The following is a 20,005-nucleotide window of genomic DNA, read 5'->3' on the forward strand; positions in this document are numbered from 1 at the left end:
ATCAAGCAAATGTCATCAGAAGCAGTAAAGACAAAACAGCACCCTGAACAAGGGTGGCTCTGCGTGGACTGCCTTTATGAGCCAACCCACAGCATGAAAAAGTAGGAAGTTTAAACAAAGAAGGCCATGCGCAAAAATTACAGACTCTTTCTACATTTTGTTTGGAATATTATAAATTTCCCCCCAAAATCAGACCACCAATATTCACATATACAAAAATCTTCCAAACAAATTAAATGTTTAAAAAAAAAATCTGTGCAAATGTTCTCCTTCTAATAGACAACTGAAAGATGAATTTTTACAAAGCCACACTAAAACTGTATTTAAGCTTTTTACACAAGGAAATTATATGGTATTTTTTACTAATACAAAAAAATGAAAACTGTAATCTTATTCATGGGAAATATCAGACTAAATATTACATTTATAAAAAAGCCAACTTAAATGAAGGAATTAACACTCTCTCAGTGAATATTACCTCCCTGATCTTAATGCTAAAATTTCAAAGATACCTATAACAAAAATGGTATAGATTGAAGGGAAGACAGTAGACTAAAACCTCCAGGATATCAACAGCCTCCAAGTCAAGCAAAATAAACACCACAACCCTACCACACAGCTATCACTACTGTTAGCTTTATCCAAAGTAAATAATAGTCCACATTGCTAGATTAGCACCCCTCCTCCTGGGAGATATCAATATAAGCTATACAACAAAGAAGAAGAAACTTTAAGTAGGTCAATAGGTCCTAAATTACAGAAAAATCCAGTTATCCACTGGATTGACTGAATATTGTTATGTGATTATCATGGAGTATTATGTAGTATCAGTCTGCAGTCACTGGATACAATCAAAATGGAACAAATTAAAAAGTTAAAATCAATTATTTTGAGACACGTTCTCACAGGCAAAACTGTACCTCCAAACGTCTAAGAAAGTTATCTTCTAAGGGAAGGTAACTGCCTACTAAGATATGCTCTGAAATACTACATTCAATAAATGTTTTCTTCCATGCAGTCAATTTTAAAGGACTCAGCCAGGAGATGACCAGGCATGGCGGTTGAAAAGCTGAGTCTCTCAAGGCAGTGACTGGATTGCCAATCCGGATCAATCCCCATAAGTGCTGGTTAAGTAACCTTTATTTTTGCTAAGTAAAACAAACTACAGTCCAGGATACATCAAGGAATATAATCAGGAGTCAAGCAATTGATTAACTGATGTAGGCAAGTACTTAGTATTTGTAGAGTGAAAGGGTTAACATCCAAGCCAGAAAACCTGGACCGGTAGTGCAGATAATACGCTCAAATTCCAAGACAGAATCTGCCTCCCTTTAAAGTGATAACAAATGCTAAGGATGTCACCATTTCTCCCGAAGGGTGAGACTTAAAAATTAATACAGTAGAGACCTGGTATAAAGTGCTCACATAATAAATGAGGACTTAAGATAAAGCTGGTGTGTAGAAATTACTCCAAAATAAATAAAGCCAACCCACAAATACTTCTGTTGCCAGGAAAACAGAGTTTTCCTACATTGGAAGCATTGGGGAACTGAAAAACTTTATCTAAATCTCACCTCCAAACTTTTATTAACACTGTCAAAACTTCCTATCATCTTTTTTTTCCCCTGCTGATACTGTGATGAAGATGATTATTTAAAAATGAAAGAATGTTGGAACAGAAAAAAAATCCATAAACAAAATACTGGCACCAAACACTTCATTTACTTAAAAGACAGAATCACTTGGGGATTCTCTTAAATTGCTGGGAAATTATCCTTCTGAAAAGCAATGTGGCAATACACATATCAAGAGCCTTAAAATAATTAATATCCTTGATATAATAACTTACTACTAGATTTATGTCTTAAAAGAAATAAAGATGCAGGCAACTATTTATATTCAACAATGTTGAGTGAAATTTATATAGCCAAAAAAAAAACCCAGAAATAACCTAAAGGTATACAATAAGGAAATGGTTAAATAAGTCACATACGGTATTCTTAACAATAATACTATGCTGCTATACTTTGAGGCTATTTAATCTCATGGGGAAATTCTCACAATAAAATGTTAAGTAAAAAAATTCATATACCAAATGTCATGGTATATGATCCCAATTAAAAAAAAACATAACTAATCTGCCTATGTATTTATTTTAAACATACCAAAATGTTAAATGGTAAAATTAAATTTTTTTTTCTCTATGCTTTTCAGTTCTTTTCAGATTTTTGGCAATGAATGTGTGCTTTTATAACCTACAAGAGGCAGAAGTTATTAAAATTTTGACTTTCTGCACATAATTATTCAGTTCACTTTTCCACTGGGATCTATGAAATAAATCCATTTTCCTGAAAACATACTGTCTAAAGCCTATTTATGTAATCTTAATAAACAAGATATATTCAGTGAGGGACAAGTATGCAATTCCTTCAGGCTGAGGAAGGGACAAGAACACTGAGTCTATTTTCATACACAAATATCTGAACCCTAATTGCACAGGATACAACCCTGTCCTTTAGAATCTTATAAATAAGTTGTTTACATATAAAAAGATAAATAATTACACAAGTTACCCTAGGTGAGGTGTGCCAAAGGAAGAGTAAGAGACACTAAAAGCAGGATCCCCAAGGACAAGGGCAGCCCACAGACCAGGACTGACCCTTTATCAGGGGGTAATGAATACATTCCTAAAAGCAGGGGAAACTGGGGCAGCAGAGTGCACATGGCTGTCTGGTTTCAGAAAGGAGAACATCAGTCTGGGCGAGGTTATGATCTGGGGTAGAAGAGAGTCACATTCAGTAGGGTTAAGAAGGCTAATCATGAAAAATAACTAATAGCTCCCCATGTAAGCAACTGTGATGAATACTTACGTTCTCAGAAATAATGGAAAACTTGCCACACTACATAACTCACCAGAAATCTATCTCTGAATTATATTAAGTTTAATTAAAGTATCATTAAAGAGTCAAAAATGCACAGAAGTAGCTTCTCATCACAGAGTTGACAAAAGGCCTCAGCAAAAGAGGAAATCTTTAGGTAGTAACATGAAAGAAACATGGGAATAAGAAATAAGGCCAACAGAGAATTTGAACCAATTTTAAAAGTTCAGTCTACTTTAAAGCTCTCCACAAAGCATCAATTTTTGTTTTGTCTTAGATTAGATCTGCCATTACCACACATACTACTTTCCTAAAAACCCACTACCAACCTAAATAGGTTTATATAGAAATGAGCCCCACAGAAAAATCACAACTGACTTTTCTTTCACTGATCCATTTCAGATTTTAAAAATGTCCCTTACTGCTACAACTGCCCATTTTACAATTCCAGTTTTGTTGCAATGCAGGTCTCAAAATTTTTGAGTAAACAATTTACTTGGAATCTAAGTATGTACTGGACTCTTTATATTTGTCATATCATTTATTCCTTACAACAAGCAATATAATGGAAGTATCATACCCTTTTTACAAATGAAAAAGCAGGATCAAAATGGGTAAGGACTTTTTTAAGCGTTGCCTGGGTTGGACTCCAGGTCCCACTGACTACTGGGCCCTGCAATTTTTCCTGCAACAATACAATGCCTCCCTTTTACCTACACCTTTCTAATTCCCAGGGAAATGACAACACCAAAATAAATCTATTTTGACATTCCTGGTGTTCCTACAATTCTAATATGCCATGTGATTTACCTGGCTCAGCAACCAATTAAATGGAGGACATTCCCTAGCACCACCAGAAAAGACATACCTAATAAGCGTTAACAAATGATTCCATTAAAACTTTTTTAAATATTCAGAAACTGCTTTTCAAGTTGAAAAGAAATCATAAACAAATAACCATTCAAAAGACAGACTGAGATAATTATTGGTCACCTAAAATTGTAATGACACCTTGAAAATAACTTTCACCATAGAGTTTGCACACAATATTTGATGGCAGATTCCTCCCCAGAGCAGCCAATACCAAGCAAGTAATTCAGGTCAAATTTAGGGAGGTTCTATAACCTGCTTAAAAACTTTATCTTTTCCCAAACTGCAAGTTTAATACAGTTTGCAAATTATATTCTCTCCATTTGTTTCTGAAAAAGCATTCTCCTTCACAAGAGGATTAGCAGTATAAATTGCTATATAAAATAGGAGAGCAAAGGACAAAATCAAGCCCTGAAACCAAAGACTGAATATTTTCGTTCTAAATTTCTTCAGTAGCACTTATAATACTTGATGCCAAGAGAAAACTGTTTAACCTGTGGAAATGAAATAAAAACAGAAAGGTAAACTTTAAAAATTCATTCTGCTTTTGTCCACTGCTAAATAAAAAAACTGTAGTTTTACTACTTTTTAAAAGAGATCCATGAACACAGTACACTCTAGCTTCATAATCTGCCCATGAGTATTTGTTAGTATAGTCTTAAACCTACAATGAATTTTATCTAGATAAGTTATATAAGTAACATATTATTTGAAATACAATCTAATATGGAAGAACCAACATGGCTGAATATTAAACCCAGTTTGACATCTTAAACATTTTTCCCTAGCAATATAATAACCTAAGAGGTGCATGCACATATAGAGAGCTTAGGGAACATCAGACAGGAGCTGGGATAGCATCCTAAGATTCAGCATTTCAATGTACCACATGGTCAACTTGACATGTTTTCTTCACCATGGAGGTGCACTTTAAAAATGATCAAAATTCATTTATTCAGCAGATGGGAGCAGCAGCACCACAGTGCAGTGGAATGAGTACTACAGCATCTGGAGTTCCACAAGTTACTCAACTTCTACCAACAGGCATGTCCTTATCTACAAAAAGATAATCACAGCCTTGGACAGTGATTACAAAAGCTAAACGGGATAATATATATTAGCAAAGTGTGAGTGGGATCAAAATCACCCAATAATTTTCTTCCCTGACTTCAGCATTGGACTCTATCCCAGGAGTTTTATATTTGAGAGGGATTGTATACTTAGTTCCCCTTTTTATTTTTATATCAGTACCCTCACCCCTAACTGGCCCAACAAACTGCCCCTCAATGTCTCCAACTGCACATACTAGGAAGACCCCAGCCTCAAGTCCTTTTCAATCCCTTACAGGGACAGGCAAGCCAGAAGAACTGTTTGTTTCCCATAAATCTGCCTTGGAAAGTTCATAGGATGCATCTCAGAGGAATTCATTTTTTGTTTGAGCTAAGAATCAAAATTGGTGATGGTGGGAAAGAAGCTTTCCTGAAGAGACCTGAGAGCTTACTGTGCTAGGACAATAATACATGCAGACTGTAGGTGACAAGGTCAGACAGGTAGGCAAGGGTCCGATCTCCAAAGGGCCTTGTATTCCACGCAGATCAGCTGCTATTCCTCAGGTCTGACTAGCCATTAGCATGCTTTAGGGTCCAGCTTAAAGGTCGTCTTCTTCCCCATACCCCTGCACACCTCTGACCTCAAAGCACACATTTTTTTCCATTATGGCCCTTAACACAACTGTGGTTATATAATTATTTGTGCCATTCTGTGATTAACAATCTGAGCCACCACATTCAACTCAATAATAAATTCAGTCCATGTTAGGCCCATGTCCATTTTACTCAGCTCTGTATCTCAGGGCCTGCTGAGTACAGCATTCACCCAAAATACAAAACTTTTTAATGATCAAAATTCATTTATTCAGCAAATGGGAGCATGGGAGCAGCAGCACCATAGTGCAGTGGATACATTTATTAAATGAACAAATAAAAACTGGCACTAAAAAGTAAAGAAGAATCCTGAGAAGGGGAAGGCAATCAGAGATGACAGTTAAACAAACCACAGTGGCAGAAAAGTCACAATCAGACTGCAAGGGCAGGACCAGAGCTGGGAGTCTGGTCAACAGACCACTGACAACATCTCCAGGTAGATCATCACTACTGAAAAGCTTATAAGTGAGGGCACCCTGTGAGGGCAGTGATGATGAGGATGTTACAGAGGAGACACATTTACGAAGTAGGTTTCAAGAGCTCAATGCACAGGGGCAAAACAAAGAGGGAAATCTTGAATGATTCTAGTAAAGACTGGTAGCCAGTGGTACCATTCACTCGGAGTAGAAATACAGGACAGGAACAAACATTTCCTGAGCATCTACTACATGCTACTATAGAGTGGAAGATTTGCTTCTGGTTCTGAAATTCCATGAAGGGGAAACCATTTGAATCGAGTCCAGCTATATTGAAAGGAGTATGGTTTCTATTAATAGGCTGATAAAATCAATAAACTAAAGTTTAGATTTTTAAGCTTTCTTCATCAAGACACTTCTTCGGTACACTGACTATGCATGAAGCATTACAAGGGTCTGGAAATGTAAAAATCAAATAAGTAGCCTCTGCCTTCCAGGAGCTGAGGTCTTTTGAGTCTGAGGAAGATAACTGCATGTCAGCACCTGAGAAATGAGGTCTCATGAGGCTCTGATGTGACCAGTGACATGACCTGTAATGCACACTTCTGGGTCATTGATTTCATAACCTGCGTTATACTTCCAAGCCAATACATAGCTGAAGAAGTATGTATATAGACAGACAGACCGACCCAAACTTACTTTGAGCCTGCAGACACTCCAGAACTTAAAACAGCAAGGTGCTTAGACGATAATACCCTCTGATTTTGCAGTAACTGCTGAGCAGCCACACAGCAGCAGTTTGGAGGGTTCAACACAAGGAGAATGAAAGAGCCCTGATTTGTCATGGAAGAGACTACACGAGCAGAGGCCAAATGCTGGAGGTGCCAAAGCAGACTCTCAAGTGGCTCTGGAACTGACAGCAGGGAAATAAGTGTTCAGGGAAGGTAGAGAGGAATCCTCTTTAAAGAGCTTCCTCCCCTACCACCAGCAAGAAATGCTTTCCCATGGGATATAAGGCCTCAACTCAAAGCAGATGTACAGAAAGAGAGATGAGGAAATGTTCCACAGTGTGAGTAACAGCTCCAGATCATCCAGAGCAGACAACACACTTCCAGGACTCACTGGTGAGGCTATTAAGAGCCAAATAAAACAAAATGTCAAAACACTTCTCCCACGGTGCCCAAAGTTACTGCCTCATGCCTCCCCTTTCCTTTTCATACTATTAAAAAACAAAACAGCTGCACTGTCTTTATCTTCTCAACTCCTGTTCACCAACTTGAATTTAAGTTCTTCCTCTACCACTTGACCTTGTCTTCTCATCCTCCCTGAATACTCTGAACCCTTTCCCCTGTTCTCTGCACAGAAACTCTACCTACCTTCAAGACCAGTTCAACTATCACCTCCTCTGTGGAGCATTTCTGAATCAGACTGTCCCTTGCCCCCATCTCTGTGCTTCTGTAGAATTTTGCCTATGCCTCAAAACTGCACTTGTTGGATCCTATTATTACTGTTTACCTGGGTGTCCCCAACAGCCTGTAAACATCTAAAGGCAGGAACTGGTTTTTACTCATTTTTCTATTGCTATCCTCTAACCTAGGGCCCCAAAAATACATACACAAAGTCTCCATGAATAAGTAATCATTGGTTAAGTTTACCTTCAAAACTGCTAGAATCCACTCAACTTTTCCACCTCAGTTGCTTTTTTTACCTGTGTGTACATGCACACTGGGAAGTAACTAAATGCTAAGTAACAGTTTTCTTATAAAGCATTTCGCTAAAAACTCTCTATTGGTTGTTAAGCGAACAGCTGGCATGCAGTAAAATTGAGTCTTTTGAGTTCTTCATATTTGTTTTTAATTTCTAAAATTCTGACTACATAGAAAGTTCACTTGTACCCTTTTCTTCCTGGGCAGTGTAATAAGCTCTTAGGCTCAGACAAGATGCTACAGGGAAGAAATCATGCCTTTTTTATACAAGTGCTTAGAACCATCGCTGCTCAATTATCTCCAAAAATAAATAGCTTTTTTTCTATTTAGTTTCACTTTCTATATGAGAAAAACACCCATAGTAAAGTTTAGATGAATAGTAGTACTTCCTGTGACCAGCAAAAATATCACAAAAGCCCTTCAATTTTAATAACGACATGTAAAAGCCTTTGTTTTAGGACTATGGGAATAAATCTGAACATAAAGACTGAATCTGAGCTTCTGTTCTAGAAAAATAAAAATCAGTATAACTTCTGAGTTCTCATATATTTTAAACTGATGGATCTTACTGAAAAAAGGCAGAAAAATTCTGAATAATAAAAAAATAGAGTAATTTTTGCACACAAAAATAAAACAATAAAAACAGATTGTGCAAATTTAAAAAACAGAAAGGTGACACTCAATAAGTTCCCAGCCTGGAAAGCTTTCAAGATGGAGTTTTAAGAAAAGTTAGCACCATGCACTTGATTTTCAATCACTACACTGCTTCAATATGTGACCTTGGGAATGTCACATAATTTTTCTCATTACTAGTACTGCAAAATGGGAATGTCATCTGTTTTCCTAGCAGGGACAATCAGATAAAAGAATCAATATGGTTCTTTAAGGAAGCTTGTCTAATTAGTATGCTTTAATCACCACTTGTACAGTACATTCGTCTTCAAGAATCCAATTTCAAGACAAATATTTAAGCAGACGTTGAAGACAGATTTCCTTAAGGGAATCATTTTATAAATCTGTAAAGCAATGTAACAGAATTATAAATTAACAAGTTGATTACATAAGCGTGACAACTCCAGGCTTTAAAGTACACTGATACACATTCTGATACAATAAGACTGATTTGAGACATAGCACCCCAAACCTGGACAAGGAATCCAAACTGAGGTAGCTGGTATTTTATAAGAATTCGGTAGAAATTCAGCAGGATACCCAACATTTGCAGTTCCATCATCATGCTTCGCCTTAAACCCTGCTAAAATGTGAAACGCGTTAAGTCTTTGAGTAATGCACTCAATTAAATGGAAGAGGAAAAAAAGTAACTTAAGAGTTCGGAAGGTCCTATATCGTCAGTCGTCTATAGATTTAAAAACCCTGCTGCTATATTCCCCCCAGCTACTGGACTTGAACCGAACTCCCTACGAAGCTATTGGATTGTATCTGACCCAGTTGCTAAGAAAAGCACAGCTCCAAGGACCCCCAGAATAAAGGGCTGTCACTTTGCTGGATACCAAGTCCAAGTAACAGACAGCAAGGTTTATGCAAAACGGTCCAGAAAGAAATCAACAGGCGATGACTTAAAGAACGGAGGTTTGCCAATCTGCAAAATTCTAGCTCTCCCTCGGGGAACAGCACTGCTCCTCCTTCCTTACCCCGATGCCCCTTCTCTAGACAACAATACCCCCATTCTATTGTAAGGCTGAAGCATTACCAAGGACCTTCCCTTGCTGCGGCCAGATTTCTAGATTGGTTTGAACAGGGAAAACACATCGGAGAATACACACCCCACGAGAGAACCTGGGCGCAGGGAGCCCGGCCGGCGCTGAGCTCAGCGGCGCCGCACTCGGCCCGCTCCAGGGCGGGGCGCGGAGATGCGGGTGCCTCCCGAGCTGCCGCAATCCGGCCGCAAGGGCAGGGCCTCCGGGTGCCCGCGGCCGGCCGCCGCAGTGACGGCTCCCGCCCGGGCCCCGCCGCCGCCCCGCGTCCAGGCCGCGCCGCCGCCTCGCCGGGTCTCGGCCGCCGCAGCCCCGGCCCCGGGTCCTCCCGGGCCCGCGCTGCGGCCGGCGCGGGGAGCGCGGGGCGCGCAACTTACTTTCCTCCTGCGGCGGGCGCCCCGACCCCGGCCCCCAGCCTGGCAACGGCGGAGGCCACTAGACGGAGGCCGGCCCCGCGCCGCCGCCCAGCCGCCACGCCCGACCGCGCCCCGCGCTCGCCCCTACCTCAGCCGGCAAGCAGGTAGCCGTCTGCAACGGCCGCGGCGCCGACGACTGCCTCCCGGCCGCCAGAACCCCACACCCAGCGCGAGTCATAGTACAGGACAGGCGGCCGGCGCGGAGGGGTGGAGTCCGACTGCGCCTGCGCGGGGTGTGCGTCACTGTGACGCGGCACCTGGGCGCGGGGCCGCGGGGGCAGGGAGCACCTGCGGGCGCCGGCGGGTGTGCTGGAGGGCGTCTGGGGCTCGTCTCCCGTCCCGACCCTGGCGAGGCTGGGCGGCGGCTGACGGTAGGGAGCGGGCGAGGCACCGAACAGGATGTGGGGCGGCTGTGGAGTAGGAACACGAGGCAATAGCTGAGAAGGTTAGCGCGAGCTGTTGGGGGCAATCGGAAGGAAGGGGCCGCGCACGCACTCGGCTTGGCGTCCTGGGGTCGGGGTCCCAGGGCTGCACGCACTGCACACTTTCAAAAAGGTTCACCCCATCTCTCGCCCAGGTTTAAGTACGGAGAGGGAAAAAAATCAAACAGACAGTCATAAACATGAACATGCATTTTTCCCCCCTGTAGTTTCTTAGCTCCGGAAACCCAATTTAAAGGAATTTTGCTGATTTTGTTGCTATTTGATCAAAAAGAAAGAAGCGCTGGCTGAAGGCAGCGCTGGCTGTAAAGATCAGCGGGAGACACTGGCCTGGCCAAGTTGCCAGCTCTGGACACAGCGTCGAACAAGCAAAAGTAGTGAAAAGTATTAAAGTATATTAAGTCAAGGCCTCAAAAGGCATTAGCCGTAGTATTGGATAGTTAAGCCGCATGGTCACTAGGCCGGATGATTCGGGAAAAGGGGCATACCCTAGCGGGGAGTGGGCAGGCAACTCCTGACTTCCACCTTGGGAAGCTTGGGGCTCAATGAAGGTCATCTCCCGGGGGTTTCTGGAAGGGAGCACCAACTAGCCAGGTGCCAGGTTTCTCCAGCCTGCTTTTCCCTTACTGTGTTTCCCTTCTCTGCACACACACCCCACCCCACCCGCTGCCTCCAATAAAGGACGCCTAGCAAAGAAGAACACAAGCAAGAAAAAAAAAGTTGCTAAGATGCTCCTCCATGTTCGATTAAATTGACTGGACAGAGAAGTCTAGATTGCTTTAGCCAGTGTCTCTGTTGACCTGCAAATGTCAGAAGGTTTTCTTTCAGACTCTCTCCACATCATCAGTTTAGTATGTCTGAAGATAATTGAGAAGAGTAGGACTGTTGGGAGGTGCAAACCCCTAGGGTAATAACACAAAAGGTTTTCTGTTAAAGGGGGACTGCCAGTTGCCCTAATGCTCTAGCATGGGGTGATGGATCATTGGCTGGGGAGAGCCTCAGACTGGGCCTGGGCCCCTCAGGGCTGAGTCAAGTCCCCAAATCTGGGATCACTCTGACTTAGAAAGACCATAAAGTATAATCTCACTGTGACACTGACAGCAGGATGTTAAGCAAGAGCTCTTAATTTGGTTTGTGGAATTCATTTCCTTGTTGCCTGAAAGCTGGAAGGTCATGAACTTTTTCCTTCAGAGAGATACCACTATTCAGGGAACCCTATAGCTAAGAAAAGGGAAAAAATATACCAACTTTAATGATCCCCCAAGGGAATTCCACTGGTTGAGGCCTCCACTGCCAGGTCTGTAGCCCCTGACATAGAACAGTAACTACAAAACAATGGGCACAACAGATAAGCCCTTGGAAAACAGTATTTATATTGTTGCTGTGTAACTCAGGTTTTGAATAAATTCTGTAAGGAAAACAATGGCATAAAAATAGCAAACACTAAATTGAAAAGGAACAGAATAGTAAATTGATTTAAATAAAGTCAGCCCCAACTCTCTTCCAGAGACAGGGATATAGTACTGGCCACGTGGTAAATCATTTATTCCACCCCAGTGTTTCTTGGGAAGCTGGAGTGCTGCTGGCAAGAACATGACCCATTTTCAGTTCCACACCGTAAATTTGGTAACATGATATGATTATGCTTAGGCAATATTTTAAAATATTCAAGTACAAATTAATATATAATTTTGAGTTTAAGCAAATATATTTGTTGTTAATGAAGAAACCCCTTTTCCAATCTGCCTTGGGGCTTTCCCTCACTACCCCTTGGTTAGCATCTCTAACTCTTTTATCTCAGATGCCAGTTAAAGCCAGTGTGTGTGTAAGTGTACGTGTGTGTAATATGTTTTTGATAGTTGCAGACAAGGATGAAAATGCCAGCCTTTAACTACTTGTTTGCAACTAGTGAACTAGAAGACACGGAAGACATTGCCCAGCATTGAATCCCAACCACGTTCCAGAAAGCCATGTGGCCTTAGGTAGGTTGCTTAACCTTCTGTTTGTTTCCTCTTCTGTATAATGGGACTGATGGTGATGATAATGACATCTTTCTTATCAAGTTGGTATAAAGCAGTGGTTCTCAAAGTGTACTTCCTGGACCAGCAGCATCAGCTTCCCCTGAGAATTGAAATGCAAAGTGTTGGGCTCCACTTCAGATCTACTAAATCAGAAACTATGGTGTCTACGTTTTAAGAAGATTTCCATGTGATTCTGATGCAGGTTAGAGTTTGAGAACCACTGCTGACAGGATTGAGTATATATAAAGTATTAAAACAGTGCCTGGTACATGGTAAACAGTATATTAATAAATATTTTTAAATGATTGCAATGTGATATTGCCAAGATATACAAAGTTTAATTTAGGTCAAAAGAAGCATGTCCATGTTCCTTTAGAAACACGTCCTGCTTAATTCCTTTTCCAAAGACTTTAACATGGCCCACCAAGCTCTTCATGATCTTGACTCTGCCTTGCTTGCCCACTCTTTCTATCCTCTTGTCATGACTCCAACCTTCTCAGTTCTCAGAAAAGAAATTGCTTTTTCACACCTCCAAGCCTTTGCCCATTCTGTTCCTCTGCCTTGAAATGTCACCCACCCCTTTTCTCCACTTACCCTTCCAAACCAGACTCCAGTGTCTAGCCTCCTCTGTGGTGCCCCATCCCTGCCCAGTCACAGCCAGGACTTCTTGACCTTCCTGCACATCCTACTTATCATGGGGTTTTATCGTAGTTTTGTAACTGTTTACTGTTCCATTTTCTCCCATTGGATCTCAACTCCTAGAAGACAAGGATTTTATTTCATTCAAATTTCTATTCATGCCACATAGCACTAAGGTTTTAAGTAGGCAGCCCAAGTCCATGTGCCACAGACGGGGTATTTGTTTTTCCTTTTAGGTCCTTTAAGAACTTGAATTAGAAAAAAAAAATTTGAATTAGTTGTGAACATTTTTAAATTGGGAAATTTAATTCTTTAGTTTAACTGTTTTATTGGGGTCTAATTTACATACTATAAAGTTCACCCCATGGTGATTCATTGATTGTTAGGAAATGTAAAAAATTGTGCAACTATCACTGTAATCCACTTTTAGAATATTCCTGTCACTCCCAAAAAGTTCTCTCATTGCTATTACTCACCCTCCAAGTCCTCATCAACCAGTTATCTGTTTTCCATCTCTGTAGATTTGCCTTTCCTAGAGGAAATGGAGTCACATAAATGGAGTCGTGCAATGTGTAGTCTTTTGTGTCTGGCTTCTTTCACTTGTAGCATGAATGTTAAAGAAAAAAAAATCCAGTATCAGAACAGCTCAAACTTTTTAACAGGGGACTTATTAATTAGCCTTGGGGAAGCCAAGACTATCAGTGATGGAATTAACCCACCTCCATTCCTTGAGTTAGTTATCTTTACCCATTTGTCCTTCAGCCATGGACAGTCAAGAGAAGTGATCTGTAAAAGCAGTAACAAGTGTTCTTTCTCACAGTAGAAGTAGTTTTAAATTAAAGCCACGTGACCCCTAAATGTATGGACGCAGGACGGATGGCCCTCATGCTTCCGGGGCCCCTGCTAGGCCAGCCTTAGCCTTCCGTTGCTGGTTGTGAGGAGGTCTCAGGTGGGGCTGGGTCTTCAAAGAGAAGCTGGAGGACCAAGGCAGCAGCACTCTGCAGTTCTGGGCAGCAGCTGTGTGTTCCTTGGTGTAGAGTCAGCTCAGTGTTTTAATGTCAGTGCACAGTACTGGCCGAATGTCAGTGCTGCTCTTGGCCATAAGTGAGGCCATAAGGTCGGGCAGCCTCTGGCGAAACAGGCCACGAGGCATTCTGGCATCCTGTGGATCACTAGAGCTCAGATGAGGCATCTATCTTGATGAAGGTGAGATTGGTCTGTCCCCTTACAGAAGGAGATAGAACACGTGGCAGCACAGGCCCTGCAGCTGGAGTTGGCATCTGATAACTGAACAGAGTGGAGCTGAGCCATCAGGGCACGGATGTCAAAACAGCTGATGCTTATTTCCTGAGGGCAGTCTTGCAAATAAAGCTTTACTCATTTCCAGCTCACAATTCTTTTTAACAACCCACCCTGCTTCAAAATCAAAGAGTGTCAGACATTTTATAAAAATAAAAGCAAGATAGAAAAAGCTGATTCATGACTCAATACCACTCTTCCAGAAATGGTAGTCCTGCCTTCAATCTCAGCCTCCACTCCACTGTTTGCCTGGACTATAGAGTCCAGCAGAACTAACTGCTCACCATCCCAGCCTCCCTTGCAAGTAAGGGCAGCCATATGATCCAGTCTGGCCAGTAGGGTCTGGGTGGAATTCTTAAGTGGAGGCTGTAGAGGGAGCTTGCTTTTCTGATACAAAGGGACAGCTGCAGCTGGCTCTGGCCTTCCCCTCTCTTCCTGCCCTGATTGGGCCTGATGCCTGGAATAGGAGCTGCCATCTTGCAGGCATGAAATAGAGGCCAAGAGAATCACTGCAGTGCTGGCTCTGGGCCTCATGAGCTGCTGAAAAATGCCAACAGCTGTCTGCTCCAGACTTTGCATTCTGTGAAAAATCAGAAACTATCCATTATGCTTACATATAGCTGAAAGCATTCCTAATTAATACAACTAGTGTAAACCATTACTTGTCATGGAGAGGCAAAAAGAGAAAGAGGAGGTTTTCCAAATCTAGTTAAACATAAGAAAGAAGCTATGGACATTTGTTCTCAAAGGCAAGGGTAATATCAACCGTTACTGAGTCAGCTCAAAATGACACAGAAGCCAACTTGGAGGGGTTTCCACTGGCCAAGGAGGGGACAATTTGAGAATCAAAAAACAATGACTTCAGTGGATTAAATTGAGTTAAAAATGAATAAAGGGAAATAACCAAGCACTTAACCTGTCTTTCTGGTATGAATTATTTCAGAGCAACCAAAGAGATGGTAAAGAGATTTTTATAGAAGAATTCCAGCTAATAAAGACAGAAAGAATGATAGAATTAGAAAACCACCACATTGGAACACCTAATGAAATAAAGAATCTAGGCAACCACCATCAACTCTTAGGGGAAAGGTTGACAGGAACCCTTGATAGACCATGCTGATAACACCTGAACCCATTATCAATTTTTACATCTTAAAAGTGAGACATCAGACATCATGTGTCTCATGATGTAGTACATCAGAAAGTATACAGCATCTCTTGTGAAATTTTCTAGCCAAAAAAAAAAAAAGTTTAGCAAGAATCTAATGTAGTTTACAGGAAATAGAGGAACAAGTTAAATAACACCAGGAGGAAACAATCAGCCAAATCCAGAATGTAGGCTGTTATTCTACAGGATGAATACCTCATTTCTCCTCTTCCTTGAGTGAAAGGCATAAAAGCAGAGAGAGAAGAAATGTTACAGAGTAAAAGTTATTCAGAGTCCTTTCAATCAAATGCTGTGTGTAGATTTCATTTGGCTCCTGATTTGAATGAAATTACTATAAAAATATTATTCAAGCTAATTAAGAAATTTGGTATGTTGTGGGTATTACATGATAATGGTATTGTCGTTATGTTTTTTAGAAAGCTATTCTTTGAATATCCCTGATGAACACAGATGCAAAAATACTCAACAGAATATTAGCAAACTGAATTAAAAAATACGTCGAGACAGTCATACACCATAATCAAGTGGGATTCATCACAGGGATGCAAGGATGGTACAACATTCGAAAATCCATCAACATCATCCACTACATCAACAAAAAGGACAAAAACCACATGATAATCTCCATAGATGCTGGAAAAGCATTCAACAAAATTCAACATCCCTTCAATGATAAAAACTCTCAACTTGGTAAATGGATACAGAGGGCAAGTACCTCAACATAATAAAGGCCATATATGACAAACCCACAGCCAACATCATACTTAACAGTGAGAAGGTGAAAGCTTTTCCCCTAAGATCAGGAACAAGACAAGGATGCCCACTCCCTGCTTCTATTCAAAATAGTACTAGAGGCCCTAGCCATGGCAATCAGACAACACAAAGAAATAAAAGGCACCCAGATTCATAAGGAAGAAGCCAAACTGTTCCTGTTGCAGATGACATGATATTGTATATAAAAAACTCTAAAGAATCCACTCTAAAACTACTAGAACTAATATCTGAATTCAGCAAAGTTGCAGGATACAAAATTAATACATAGAAATCTGTTGTATTCCTATACACTAACGATGAACTACCAGAAAGAGAAATAAGGAAAACAATTCCATTCACAATTGCATCAAAAAGAATAAATTACCTAGAAATAAACCTAACCAAGGAAGTGAAAGATCTATACCCAGAAAACTACATGATACTCTTAAGAGAAATTAAAGAGGACACTAACAAATGGAAATTCATCCCATGCTCTTCGATAGGAAGAATTAATATTGTCAAAATGGCCATCCTGCCTAAAGCAGTTTACAGATTCACTGCAATCTCTATCAAAATACTGACAGCATTCTTCAACAAACTGGAACAAATAGTTCTAAAATTCATATGGGACTACAAAAGACCCTGAATAGCCAAAGCAATCCTGAGAAGGAAGAATAAAGCAGGGGGTATCTCGCATCCCAACTTCAAGCTCTACTACAAAGCCACAGTAATCAAGACAATTTGGTACTGGCACAAGAACAGACAGACCCATAGACCAGTGGAACAGAATAGAGAGTCCAGATATTAACCCAAACATGTATGGTCAATTATTATATGATAAAGGAGCCATGAATATACATTGGGGAAATGACAGCCCCTTCAACAACTGGTGTTGGCAAAACTGGACGGCTACATGTAAGAGAATGAAACTGGATCACTGTCTAACCCCATACACAAAAGTAAACTCAAAATGGATCAAAGACTTGAATGTAAGTCATGAAACCATAAAACTCTTAGATGAAAACATAGGCAAAACTCTCCTGGACATAAATATGAGCAACTTCTTCATGAACATATCTCCCCAGGCAAGGGAAACAAAAGCAAAATTGAACTAGTGGGACTCTGTCAAACTAAGAAGCTTCTGTACAGCAAAGGACACCATCAGTAGAACAAAAAGACGTCTTACAGTATGGGAGAATATATTCATAAATGACATATCCAATAAGAGGTTGACATCCAAAATATATAAAAAGCTCATGCACCTCAACAAAAAAAAGCAAATAATCAAATTTTAAAAAGGGGAGAGGATCTGAACAGCCAGTTCTCCAAAGAAGAAATTCAGATGGCCAACAGGCACATGGAAAGATGCTCCACATCACTAATCATCAGAGAAATGCAAATTAAGACCACAATGAGATACCACCTCACACCAGTAAGGATCACCACCATCCAAAAGACAAACAACAACAAATGTTTGCGAGGATGTGGACAAAGGGGAACCCTCCTACACTGCTGGTGGAAATGTAAATTAGTTCAACCATTGTGGAAAGCAGTATGGAGGTTCCTCATAAAACTAAAAATAGAAATACCATTTGACTCAGGAATTCAACTCGTAAGAATTCACCCTAAGAATTCAGGATCCCAGTTTGAAAAAGACATGCACCCCTATGTTTATCGTAGCACTATTTACAATAGCCAAGAAATGGAAGCAACCTAAGTGTCCATCAGTAGATGAATGGATAAAGAAAATGTGGTACATATACACAATGGAATATTATTCAGCCATAAGAAGAAAACACATCCTACCATTTGCAACAACAAGGGTGGAGGTAGAGGGTATTATGCTCAGTGAAATAAGCCAGGTGGCAAAAGACAAGTATCAAATGATTTCACTCATCTGTGGAGTAAAAAAACAAAGCAAAAACTGAAGGAACAAAACAGCACCAAACTCACAGAACCCAAGAATGGACTAGCAGTTATGAAGGGAAAGAGACTGTGGAGGATGGGTGGGAAGGGAGGGATAAGGGGGGAAAAGAGGCATTACAATTAGCACTCATAATGTAGTGGGGGGACAGGGAAGGTAGTACAACACAGAGAAAACAAGTAGGGTCTCTATAGCATCTTACTACGCTGATGGACAGTGACTGTAATGGGGTGTGTGGGGGAACTTGATAATGGGAGGAGTCTAGTAATCAGTGTTGCTCATGTAATGTGTATATTAATGATACCAAAAGAAAATAAAAGCTATTCTTTGATAGAGATTCCTACTGAAATATTTATAGATGAAATTAAATGGTGCCTGGAATTTGCTTTAAAAATTTCCAGCAAAAGCCAAAGAAAAACTGTATGTGTTGTGGGGGAGGCTATAGAGGGAACCAAAGCAGGTGATCCATAAAGGAGTTCATTGATTTTTTTCCAGCCTTTTTATGTATGGTTGAACATTTTGTATAAAAAGCTTTTTTAAAAGATTATTATTTTAGTTAGACTGTTCTGCATTCAGAGATACCAATAGCAATGAAAATGAGAACGCAATTAAAGAAAAGGGAAATCCTGTCAAAGTCCCTGAATTCTGTTTCCTTCCTTCATAGTGTTATTTTCCTGAAAGCTCAAACAAATGCCACTAGGATATGAAGCAAGGTCATGTATCTGTACACTAAAGCATAGGGTGTTAGAGACACTTTAGAGATACTAGACCTTCCCAGCATGCCTTCCATGTTTTTGTCCACCAGTGGGACTCCCAGGTTGGTTCTCCACTCTGTCTCCTTATGTTGCCAAGAGCACTTCGCTCTTTCCATTGACTGGACCATCCTCTTCTACCAGCATGTGAGCCAGCCCTCCAAAACTCTCAGTCAAAGACGGAGAATCAATTCTGATTATTCTGTACATTCCCTACGCCTAGGGAGGTATAGACACACAGTAGATGCTCAATAAATGATTTGGGAATATAGGAACACAATGTTTTACACCTATAGAGAATGAAACCTCAAGTGCTGAAGTGTGTGGACTAGTACTGCAATTCCAGCGCCACTTCTGAACCTCGTTTTGGATTCCAAAAGTCTTTATGGGAGGATCCTTCCGCTTCCAGGACCAAATGTGCCATTTCCAATGCACTCCCAACCCCCAACCCCTCACAACAAATCCATAGTGTTCCCTGCCATAAGGCTGTTATGTCTTTCTGAAAGACATTATGCAAATTTGTTTTCAGCAGGAAAGATTATAAGTAATTAATATAACACAGACAACATGGTGTTTTAAATAATAGCAAGAATACATTAAATCCTTAGCATACATGTTTTCAAAACAACTCTTCCTTTATTTTTCCTCCAGTTTCTACTTTGCTGAGGAAGAAAAGGAAACAAGGAAGTAGCTTTAATGTTTCTTGAGTTTGGGTCCCAAAGTCCTGGCATATACTGTAGGAAAGGTGGCAGTCCACTTCTAACTAAAAATAACCTTGTTTTTCTCTGAGCCTTGAGGACCACTCCAAACCATCCTGCGGTGAGAAGTCATACTCATGTAGACCACCCAGGCACCTTCAGGGAAGACTGACCCCCTGCCAGTGTCACACATCACAGTGATGGAAAGCCAGCATCTGTCTCCCACCCTCACTGCTGTTTCTATGTCCCTCAAGTCTTATCTTCAATGTCATAGCCTTTGACACACACCCCCTCCCAATCTGGATTGTATAGCCGCCTCTGTCATCCAGCATGGCTTTTCCAGCACACTATTACAATTGTTTCTTACCTTCACTCTAGATCACAAGCTCCTCCCAGACAGAGACTGAAAGTATTCACCATTCTATCCCCGTGCTTTGCACATGATAGCTACTCAAACACCTGTTGTAGTCACATTAACTCAAGTAGTCAAATGAGTGTTTTCAAGATTCAAAAGTCCAGTAATGGAGAGTCTAAATTCAGACCTCCTAACTGTTAAGGTGTTAAAGAAATATCTTTTGTCCTCAAGGTTTAACTGAAAAAAAAAAT

At 40.8% G+C, this 20,005-nt stretch overlaps 1 protein-coding gene and 1 long non-coding RNA gene across 5 annotated transcripts in view; one reads left to right on the top strand and one right to left on the bottom strand.

The window, feature by feature from the left end:
- SNRK (SNF related kinase) overlaps nucleotides 1-9,928 on the bottom strand; it is an 85,933-nt gene extending 76,005 nt beyond the window's left edge. Inside the window, exon 1 of one of the 4 annotated variants that reach the window (XM_036996269.2) lies at nucleotides 9,794-9,928. The gene's annotated coding sequence lies outside the window, so the exon portion shown is untranslated. Of the gene's footprint in view, nucleotides 1-9,358; nucleotides 9,504-9,793 lie in introns of those variants that run through there. The other 3 variants (XM_036996270.2, XM_036996271.2, XM_073232453.1) reach the window with 3 other exon arrangements.
- A 10-nt stretch (nucleotides 9,929-9,938) lies between these two features.
- LOC108407221 (uncharacterized) lies at nucleotides 9,939-18,286 on the top strand. Its single transcript, XR_001855682.3, has 3 exons — nucleotides 9,939-10,076; nucleotides 12,005-12,127; nucleotides 15,689-18,286. It is a non-coding gene; the product is annotated as an uncharacterized lncRNA (long non-coding RNA).
- Nucleotides 18,287-20,005: the final 1,719 nt, after the last annotated feature.

This window comes from Manis javanica, chromosome 3, assembly GCF_040802235.1.
Source record: "Manis javanica isolate MJ-LG chromosome 3, MJ_LKY, whole genome shotgun sequence".
NCBI classification, from domain to species: domain Eukaryota; kingdom Metazoa; phylum Chordata; class Mammalia; order Pholidota; family Manidae; genus Manis; species Manis javanica.